Raw genomic sequence first — 10814 nt, 5'->3', positions numbered from 1 at the left:
AAAAAAAAAACAAAACACTGTCACAAACAGAGAGGGCCACACTTCAGGAATAGAAGTGTTCTATTAAGTAGAAATCTTCTAGGGAAAAATTTGAAGCTCCAGTTATAAAGGGTGAGGAGTTTGCCATCGGACTTAATAGAAAATAGAAGTGCGCATATAACTTTCCTGAGGTTTTGCAGTAGAAGAAGTTAGGTGAATTTTGAGTTACTAAGCAGACCAGCGGAGTGGGTAAATAAAGAAGATTATGCAGATTCATTTGTGTAAATATCCACTTCGATGGTCATGGTACCATCTCCTGATTATTTGATTTAAAGTGCAAGATGAAAGATCAAATTTTAGTGTACAACCTTGTATTTGATCTGTTTTTTAAATGTGTTTTTCAAGTTTATTAATTAGGCTTTAATTTTTCTTTTTAAATTCAGATATGGGAGATTTTTTTGAAGGAAGTACAGAACTATGACTGGATGGTTATCGTTAAGCTTAAGCTAAGATTTAACAGGTCATGGCAACAACAAAATACAAAGAGCAAAATTACTAAGTAAATATTTGAGAATATATTTGGAATCATCAAAAGGAAATGGGCACACACACATAGGTAATATACTTGTGTGTTTATGTAAGTACAGTGGCCTCCTGAAGTTCACAGAGGTTACCTTCCTAGAGTACCCGCAAATTGTAAAAACCCACAAATTTCAGATACGATCAGAAAAAATGCCTATAGATGCTTATTATGCTACTGTAGCACAACTTTTTGGTTCCCAGAACAAATCCAGTAATTTAGCCTTCTTCTGAAGCGTCTTAAACGTTTTCTGGTGCTTAGGTTCATTGTCACTGCGGTGATTTTGGCGGCCTCTTAGGGAGTTTAGGGCTTTAAGAAGAACAAATCTGAGAACACTACAAGAAAGCTATGCATGACAGAGCAATTTGTTATGATGCAGGAATACTGGGACATCAGCAAGAGGTGGGGTACAGACCTGTAGCCAATCAGCAGCAAGAATTGAATAATGCTCTCGGATCAGCTACCTGCTTCTCTCCCTCAATTGGGAGGATATTTGCCATTTCTGTGAAATCACAAGGTTTTCAGAAACAACAATTAGTCAGAGTCTGAGGAAAAATCTGCAAATGACTGAAGTCATGAATTGCAGAGGTATACTATATACATAATATCAATTTCCTACAGTTTCCTAGTTGTAGGAGAAAAAAAAACCTTAAGGTGGTCCATTTTCAAGACAAAACAATTAAGTCTGGAAAATTACTAGCTGATAAAATTGCCCCAAGCAAATGGAACCTTGGAGAGGAATACATAATTAAGTTTTTGTTGATAAATGTAAGTATAAATGGAGAAGGGATAAGGAAGGGATAGAATGGTCTATTTTCATAAGATAGCTAAGGCTAAACTAAAACATAATAACTGAAAAGTTGTCCCAAATTTCTAAACAGAAACATCTACTTCTGAAAAAATGCCAAAGTAAATAGCAGACAGTATACAAGGAAAATCCAAATTTGAATTGGGAAGGAGATCAAGGAACTGCCTTCTGAAGGTATAAAATTTAAGTAGGGGCCAGGGGAGATAGCTCAGTAGAATAAACATTTGCCTGGCAAGTGCAAGGTCCTGAGTTCAATCCCCGGTACCACACACACACACACACACACACACACAAAAAAAAAAAAAAATTAATAGCTGGGAAAGGCCGTGCCTACCATAATACTCAGCTAACGAGGAGCTAGGGGTAGGGACCCATGTTCTAGGAATAAATTGCTCACTGTAACTGCCTTGGGTGTGCTTGCTGAATAGCAGACACCCAGCCTTGCATAACTGTTCTTTGTACTGCTGAGTTCATTCCCTGGGTCTTGACAGGTGAACACACTTCTTGTAATTGAAGGTTCACCTGGAAGATCTGGGCCCACATGGACTGGGTCCTGGTGGAGAGAGAGATGCATTCTACACCATTTTCCAGTGGTTTGCTCTGCCCAGATATTCTGTCTCCGTGTAGAAGCCATAGAAATACTGAGGCTGTTGTTCTGAAGTCAGTGAAACTGACACAAGGGAAATAAAATAGACATAGTGGCAACCAGGCAACCTTGTACACAGGCCAAGGTAGAAAAACTGGACTATGAGTACTGCCTTCAGGGTTAGGGCATTTATGAGGTTAAGTGGTGTGATTGAGGCTGGCACAAGAAATAGCCATGGTGGGGGAAGCTGAGTGTACAGGGTGTGGAAGATTCTTCCAGTGGGGATGTTGGCTACACAGGAAAACTCAGTCACAGAGACCAACCAGAAATGGAGAACTCTAGATCTAGGAAACCAAAAAAAGAGGGGAGGATAAGGATTCTTCTTCTGACATAATCCAAATATTCCACTATGGAGACTGTTGGGGGGGGGGCAGGATATAGCCCTCTTACCAAGAGGGCTATAAAGAAAAGCAAAAGATGATTAAATATTGGGGTGTTTTTGGCCCAAAGATCCTATTAGTAAATCTTTAGTCTCTGGCCCAATTTGGCTGATTTTTTTTTTTTTTTTGTATTTTAGGAAAGGGTCTACAGAGTGTTCAGATTCTCACTACTAGATCGGACTCAGTAGTGAGTCTCCTGTTTACAACCTCCCAAGTGCTGGGATTTACAGCCACATGTCACCATGCCCAGTCTCAGTTGCCATTTTAGCATGCCCTGGGGGCAAGGCCAGCACGGCAGGCCTGGGGATCGAACCTCTGATCCCTGCGCCTGATTGCAGGAGCTTTAATCCACTGAGCTATTCGGCCAGCCCTTACTTGGCTGATTGATACATTTACTTTTAGATTCCAGCTTGAGTTCACTGGGGACTACAAACTATAAATTGTAGTTAGGGCCCAGAGGCCTTAATGGTCCTGTAATGCTGTAAGGCTTCAGGGCAAGGTTGTATCAACTTAAGATTCTCATTGACTTAATTTCACTGTACAGTCATTTGAACTCATCCTCATCCACATAAGATCCTTCTAACCATACGATCACTGCTGTCCTCTGAGTCATCCTGTACTCCCTCTGATTATTGTGTGTGCCAAATGAACAGTGGCTAGCTTGAAGAGTCCTTGTCTTTGCCCATCTGAGGTGCTGGCCTCCCAAGCCCCTTGTATGCATCACTAAATTTGGCTCTGTCTCTTATTTCACCCTTTCACCATATCCTTCATATAGCAGCTGGGGATCTTAGCCAGGACCTGAATAACTGCTGCCTGAACTCGGACTTCCTGCTTAGGCTCGAGTGGGAAGATCCACCCAAGTGGAAAGAAGATCCAAGATGCGAGAACCCCATCGATGAATTCAGAGAGATCTGAGCAAAAGTGAAAAGGTACTTGGCATCAGAGAAAGTTTTCAGTTAGCTGGGATAACGGGGCAGCATTTGTCAGTAAAACAGTGAAGATTTGTACAGTTGTTGCATCTGTTGTTGAAGCAGGCTGGAGCTCAAGCCCTACACATTGACAAAAATGTTACAAAAAATTGTTAAATATAATCCATAGTTTATGCAGCCAGGAATCATGGTTATTTAACATTAGGATAAGGTTGGGCCCGGGGAGATGGCTCAGTAGAATAAGCACTTGCCTGGAAATTATGGGGTCCTGAGTTCAATCCATAGTACCACATACACACACAAAAGTAAACAAAATAAAATTAGGATAAGGTGGGAGAAAATTTAAAGAGAACTCATAGAAGAGGAGAAACTATTGCTCCTGAGACTCGGAGAGCAGGCAATATAGGGACTAAATTGCTCACCATGAAGAAACTTCTGGCTGTGTTGGAAAAGATCATATTCATGGTGTTCTCAACTCAAGATAACAGCACAGCTGAGACAGCAGAGAACATGAGGACATGGCGGCTGACACTCTATTCCAGAGCTATAAAGCTGCCAGCCTTAGAGATCAAACAGTTTCTTTTTTCTTTTTTTTTTTTAAATTTTATTTATTTATTTATGTGTATGTGTTTTGTGTGTGGCTGGCATGTGGTGCTGGGGGATTGAACCGCGGTCCCTGTGCTTTGCTAAGCTTGTTCTAAGTAGGTGCTTTAGACCACTGCGCCATCTCACCAGCCCAATCAAACAGTTTCTTAATTAGCAAGATTTACTGCTTTTGTTTCTCAAGACCCTAGTCATTTTCACAACTTTTCCCTCCAAAGTACCCTGTTGCCCCTGGACACCCCAAACCTGTGGTAACCTAATAAACGTGATCTGGAAGAGTCCTTGTCTACTCCCAGTGAGTTTTTATTCCCAGAAAATTTTGACTTTCCTGAACTCCTTAAAAGCCATACCGCTTGTCTTTTTTTATTTAAGCCTCCACTGTAATTTGTTTTAGGAGATTGGGGGCGAGGCCAAGTCTCCAATATAAGACCTTTTCAACTTAGAACCCATTAAAAACTGTTTTAGATCCACTAGTACTAGTACATCTGAAGTTCTTGTTTTAGAGCAGGACAAGGGAGAAAAGTATAAAAAGAAAAACTGCCCATTGTCCTGTTAGCCCCTCGGGGAGATGCAGCATTTCAGGAGATGGATAGAGAAATTCCATGGCCAACATCTCCAGGAATTTTAGAGCCTGGTATACGTACCAGTGATGCTGAGTTTATGAGCTTGAGCTGGGGGAGGTGCGAAGATCCTGAATGCCTCCTTTGTGAAAATATCACATCAGTCACGATGGGAGGCATGGGCTGTGCACCCTGATTCAGGTTGCCTGGAGTACTGGGCAGCCACCCTTCCCTTACCCCTCTGTGCACTCAGCGCCCAAGCCCCCACTCTCCCCATATGCCTCTTGTCTAATGGCAGCAATGCAGGTGGGCCAACAACAGAAGCATGTAGCAGACAGGCAGTTCTCCCTCTCTGCTTTTGGTGGTCATGTCAGGTGTAATGGTACACACCTGTACACCCAGTTGCACTGGACACAATCCACAGACAGATCTCTCATTCACAAGTGGCCCAAATTATCATGCTTCAACTGGCTTTTAAAAACACACATAAACATTACAAACAGGCTCTTCAAGAGGTTAAGGCTACAAAAAATCTTAACAACTTGTGAAGATGTAAAATCAAATCTTATGAAAGTTCAATGTTAACCCACAAACAGAGGGGGATCCCACAAACACTGTTAGAACAATGAAGATCTGAGTAGGTGACAGAAGGTATAAAGGTGATTGAGCCAGCGGCTAAAAGATAAAAAGGGCTTGGAATTGCTAAAATTCTTAAGACAAAATAAAATACAAAAAAGTTGATTATGAGACAAGGCTTTTTATTCCATTTAACTTTTTTTTTTTCCAGTACTGGGGCTCGAACTCGGTACCTTGTGCTTGTGAGGTGCTTATGCCACTGAACTATCTCCCTGGCCCTCCATCTAATTTTTATTACAAAATATAATTCAGCTTGGCCAAACAAATCTGTGTGCACTCTGGTTTTATAAATACATTGTTTTATGTGTGTGTCTGTCTGCCTATTTATTTATTTATTTGAGACAGGGTCTTGCTAACAGTTCAGACTCATAGTGTTCCTCCTGTCTCAGCCTCCCCAGCACTGGGATTAGTAGTGTGCAGCACCACACCCAGTTTCAGAGCTGATGGCACACCCACGGTTCTGGAGCTGGCACAGCATGCAGTACTGGGGATTGAACTCAGGTCCTTGTGCTTTCCAGGCAGGCACTTAGACCACTAAGCTATCTCCCCAGCCCTGTCTGTTCACTTTGTAACTAGTTACCATACAGCTGTTTTGTTTCAGCTCAACAATGTTTTCTTTCTTTTTGTTTTGCCATTTTGGATTTTTGAAACATTAGTGTATAATTTAAATTGTTTACACATCTCTTAGAACTAAGGACATGCTTCCACCCAGCTTGCCAGTGATGAAAATAATGTCAAGATTGGTTTTATAAGTGTAATATATATTGCTGTCTAGGTACAGTAACTCAAGAATCTTTCACTGGTTAAAACAATATGTAATTGTTATTATCTTCTCATTGATCATCAAAAATTTGATAAGAAGACTAAAAGGGGACCTGTTAGGCTTAGAAAAACTGTTAGACAGAGCTCCCTTTGGTGAATAAAGGAGCAGCTGCCTGGAAATATCTTATCCTAGCCTTTGTTCATTAATGAGGCCCCAGTAATTTCCATATCCTTATGGGACACACAACTCAATAAACATTGCTAGACACATTATTATAATATACTCATTTTGGTCATCTTCAAAAGGTTAAGCTTTCTATGAGTAACACAATAAGGTTTCATTAAAGTATGTCCCTTTCACAAAACTAAGGAGACAAAGATTTCCATATAGCTATAACATTCATTATTGCTAATCTCATGGTGTGTTAAATATATTTATGACTTCTGGGAACACAGGTCTAATGAGATGTAAAACTGGGATTGTTTATGGTAATAATCTTTTTCTTTTGTATCTAGATAACTGCCTTTCTTTTGTGCTCCAGCTACAGTGGTAGGAGGTACATATCAAGCCATTATGAGGTTACCAGTCAAATGACAGTTTAAAGAAGCTAAACTTATGTGATGTACATGTGTCACTCTGTTCTCTATCCAGATGAACATTTTGGTGTATTACAAAAAGTTATCATGTTTGTTATGCTAAGACTATATGTAGCTCTTGATCTTGGTTTCTCTGTAAAACTTATATAACTGTTGTCTATTAACATTCTGCAGAGGTTTAACTACTAAAGCAACCATAATTAATAAAAATAATAGTCTTCTGGCTATACTTTATATTTCAAAGTGTTTCATGTTTAGATAAAATTATGGTAGTTGAGCTCACAGCTCTCACTGCAATGCTGATGTCACTGATCTTCTGGGTGTTCAACAACTAAAGTTTAGAGACTAGAACTGGAAATATAACTTAGCCATGAGGACAGCCAATATTTTGATTCTGGCTCTTTACAGTAAACAAGAACCCAGAAAATGAGGGAACCTTTTCTATGAGATCCTACAACTTTGGTGACTCACCCAACCTCCTGAACAGGGAGATTTATGGACCCCAGATGATGGGAATCAACAATTGTACATTGTGCCAAAGGAAGGTCACCAAGAAGGAAATGTCTCCTATGCTTTCACATAAAGCAGCATGGAAAAGCAAAGCTGTGATCCATCCCAACAGTTAATATTGACAGAGGAGCTGAGAGGCTCTATGTATGGTTCTAAAGAAATACCTGAAGAGACTTAACTGACCTTGATAGACAGCAAGAGGTTAATTTTGATGAACACAGGTCTTACTTTAACTTGGTCATGAACACTTAGCAGAAAAGTATATCTAAAAATGTATATATAAATGGCATAAAATTAAGCTATACATAAAAAGGTGGTCCAGGAATAAATTTCACACTGTAACTGTCTTGAATGTGCCCACAGGCATTGCAGACACTCAGCTTTGCAAGACTGCCAATAAATAAAGCTTCCTTTGGCTGCTTTTTTTTGGGGGGGTGCCGGCTAGGTCCACCTTAAGGGCAGGTCTGGTGAGGCATGTGGTGCTGGGGATTGAACCAAAGTCCCCTGGACCTGACTGAGTTTGCCCAAGCAGGTGCTTTAGACGACTGAGCTATCCCACCAGCCCCACTGCTGCTTTTCATGACTCTGAGTTTATTCCTTACATTTATACAAATGAACACACTTCTTATATGATTAGTAGGGAAAAAAACCCAGAAATTACAAAATGAACAAAGTATGTGTACAAAATGTACAAAGTATAGATAACACCAAAAGATAAAAGCCTAGAAACAATTTTCAAGCTCATTATCAATTATATGCAAATTAAGACAAAATTATATTTTAATATCACCTGATTGGCAAGATCAGAAAGCTTGAAAAGACTTCTGGGAAAATGCTGGTGTGGTGAGCAGCAGAGAAAGAGCCTCTCTGAGATTTGGTGTCCAGACACTAGAATGTAGCAATGTGGGGAAGAGAAGGAGAAAAGTGGGTCCCTGGCACCAAGGAAAGATATGAAGTGAGAATAGAAGCCCTCAGGGAGCAAAGAGAGAAACTTCAACAAAGAAGGAGGTGGCAGGTGCTGCTTTCTCCCTGAGCCTCGACTCCATGGGAAGGGCTGCTCAAACCTGCAGGTGGATGGTGACTGCACCTACTGATGATCCCAGAAGTCTCCACAGAAAAACACACCAATGGAAGGGAGCAGTAGACAGTGCACCGCAGTGAAGTGGCTGATGAGTTATTCAGGTTCAGGCGTCCCACTGGACAGGGTGATTGGCCAGGAGTCCTCAGAGGAGGGGGAGCCAATTGATCTTGGAAGGCAGAGCAACCGTGGCTCCATCTAGTGGCTTCCAACTGAGTGCAAGGCTGCAGGAGGTGTAAGAACAGCTGAAGGCCTAATGGGTCTTGTTCCAGCCTCACGGTAAGAAACTATCTGAACTTCAGTGGAAATAAAGGTGCAGAATTGCTGGAATTATCCACTACCCTACTGTGAAGCTACTTCTAGCTTTCTAGTATTAATCAACACAGATCTGGAATCTATCTGCCCATGTTGTCTACCAGTAACAACAGAGACACACCTTGAAATGGACAATTTTTTCTTTTTTGCTTTTCTTGTGTTTTGCTTTGTTTTCTGATTTTCTTTTCATTAAATTTTGTTTTAATGGTCTCAAAATTCTGTGACAGATTTTTGGTCAAGTTGTTTTCATTAAAAAGTACTGATTTTAGGACTGGCCTGATGGCTCAGTGGACTAAAGCACCTGCTTAGGCAGAGTACAGCAGCCAGGGTTCAATCTCCGGCCTGTAGTGCCAGCCCCACCCCCAAGGTGTGCTGAGAGGGCGATAGAGACTGGGCATGGTGGCATGCACCTGTAATCCCAGCACTTGGGAGGCTGAAAACAGGAGAATTACTACAAGTCCGATTTACATAGTGAGACCCTGTAGACCCTGTAGGCCCTGCCCTAAATGCAAAAAGAAAAAAGTATTGATTTTAAAAACTAATAACTTGGGGCTGGAGAGCTGGCTCAGTGGTCTAAAGCACCTACTTGAAACAAGCTTGGCAAAGCACAGGGACCACGGTTCAATCCCCCAGCACCACATGCCAGCCAGCCCCGCCCCCTGGTGGGCTGAGCTGGCCACACACACACACAATAAATAAATGTAATAAATAAAAATAAATAAATAATTAAAAAAAACTAATAACTTAAAAACTGCCACACAAAAAAAATGGTCCACAAAACATTCTCCTTTCCTTCTGAAGGTTTCACGATGCAGTTATCATTAACCAGTCTTTCACTATTAAACATAAATGGTCAATTGGGAGAAACAGTTCTGAAACTGGCATTCCACTATCGACTTGGGCGGCAGGTGTTAGGGATAATATTCATTTATCCTTCTGAGCTTCCTGGGCAGACTTGGTGACCTTGCCAGCTCCAGCAGCCTTCTTGTCCACAGCTTTGATGATATTCACAGAAACTGTCTGTCTTTTGTCGCGAACAGCAAAATGACCCAGAGGTGGGTAGTCAGAGAAGCTCTCGACACACATGGGCTTGCCTGGAACCATGTCAACAATGGCAGCATTACCAGATTTCAAAAACTTGGGCCCATCTTCCAGCTTCTTACCAGACCGGCGATCAATCTTTTCTTTCAGCTCAGCTAATTTACAAGCAATGTGAGCTGTGTGACAATCCAGGACAGAGTCATGGCCAGCACTGATCTGGCTGGGATGATTCAGGACAATCACCTGAGCAGTGAAACCAGTTGCTTCCATTGGTGGGTCGTTTTTGCTGTCACCAGCAACATTGCCATGCCGGACATCCTTGATAGACACATTCTTGACATTGAAGCCCATATTGTCTCCAGGAAGAGCTTCACTCAACACTTCATGGTGCATTTCAACAGATTTGACTTCAGTTGTGACGTTGACTGGAGCAAAGGTGACCACCAGGCCGGGTTTGTGAACACCAGTCTCCACTTGGCCCACAGAAACAGTACCAATACCACCATTTAAAAAATTTTATTTATTTATTTATGCATTTATTTATTTATTTTAGGAACAGGGAATTGAACTCAGACCCTTGCACTTGCCAGGCAAGCACTTATTCTACTGAGCTGTCTCTTCAGCCCCAACCACCAATTTCATAGATATCCTAGAGAGGCAGCCACAAAGGCTTGTCAGTTGGGTGAGTAGGTGGAAGGATGCAATCCAAAGCTTCAAGCAGTGTGGTTCTGCTGGCATTGCCATCTTTATGAGTGACCTTCCATCCTTTCAACCAAGGCATATTAGCACTTGGCTCCAGCATGTTGTCACCATTCCAACCAGAAATTGGCACAAAAGCTACAGTGTCAGGGTTGTAGCTGATTTTCTTAATGTAGGTGCTAGCTCCCTTAAAAATTTCCTTGTATCTCTTCTGGCTCTAGAGTGGCTCCCTGGAATCTATTTTGTTAACACCAACAATTAGTTGTTTCACACCCAGTGTGTAAGAAGGGCACGCTCATAGGTCTGCCCGTTCTTGGAGATACCAGCTTTGAATTCACCAACGCCAGCAGCAATAATCAGGGTAGCACAGTCAGCCTGGGATGTGCCTGTAATCATGTTTTTGATGAAGTCTCTGTGTCCAGGGGCATCAGTGATGGTCCCATAATACTTGCCGGTCTCAAATTTCCACAGGGAGATGTCAACAGTGATGCGCCACTCATGCTCAGCTTTCAGCTTGTCCAAGACGCAGGCCAGAGTCCATGTGTTCAGTGACAATGATATTAATTAGTTTTTTCCTTTCCCATGTTGGCTTGGATTTAGTGGTGGTTTTCACTACATCTGTGCTCTCAACAGCAAATCTGTTGCGAAAAAAGCTGTTTTCATTTTTATATGTATGTAAACATGGCTGTTA

The sequence above is a fragment of the Octodon degus genome, unplaced genomic scaffold (genome assembly GCF_000260255.1).
Source record: "Octodon degus isolate 3935 unplaced genomic scaffold, OctDeg1.0 scaffold00048, whole genome shotgun sequence".
Lineage (NCBI taxonomy): Eukaryota > Metazoa > Chordata > Mammalia > Rodentia > Octodontidae > Octodon > Octodon degus.
Note: the sequence above shows the minus strand (reverse complement) of the source record.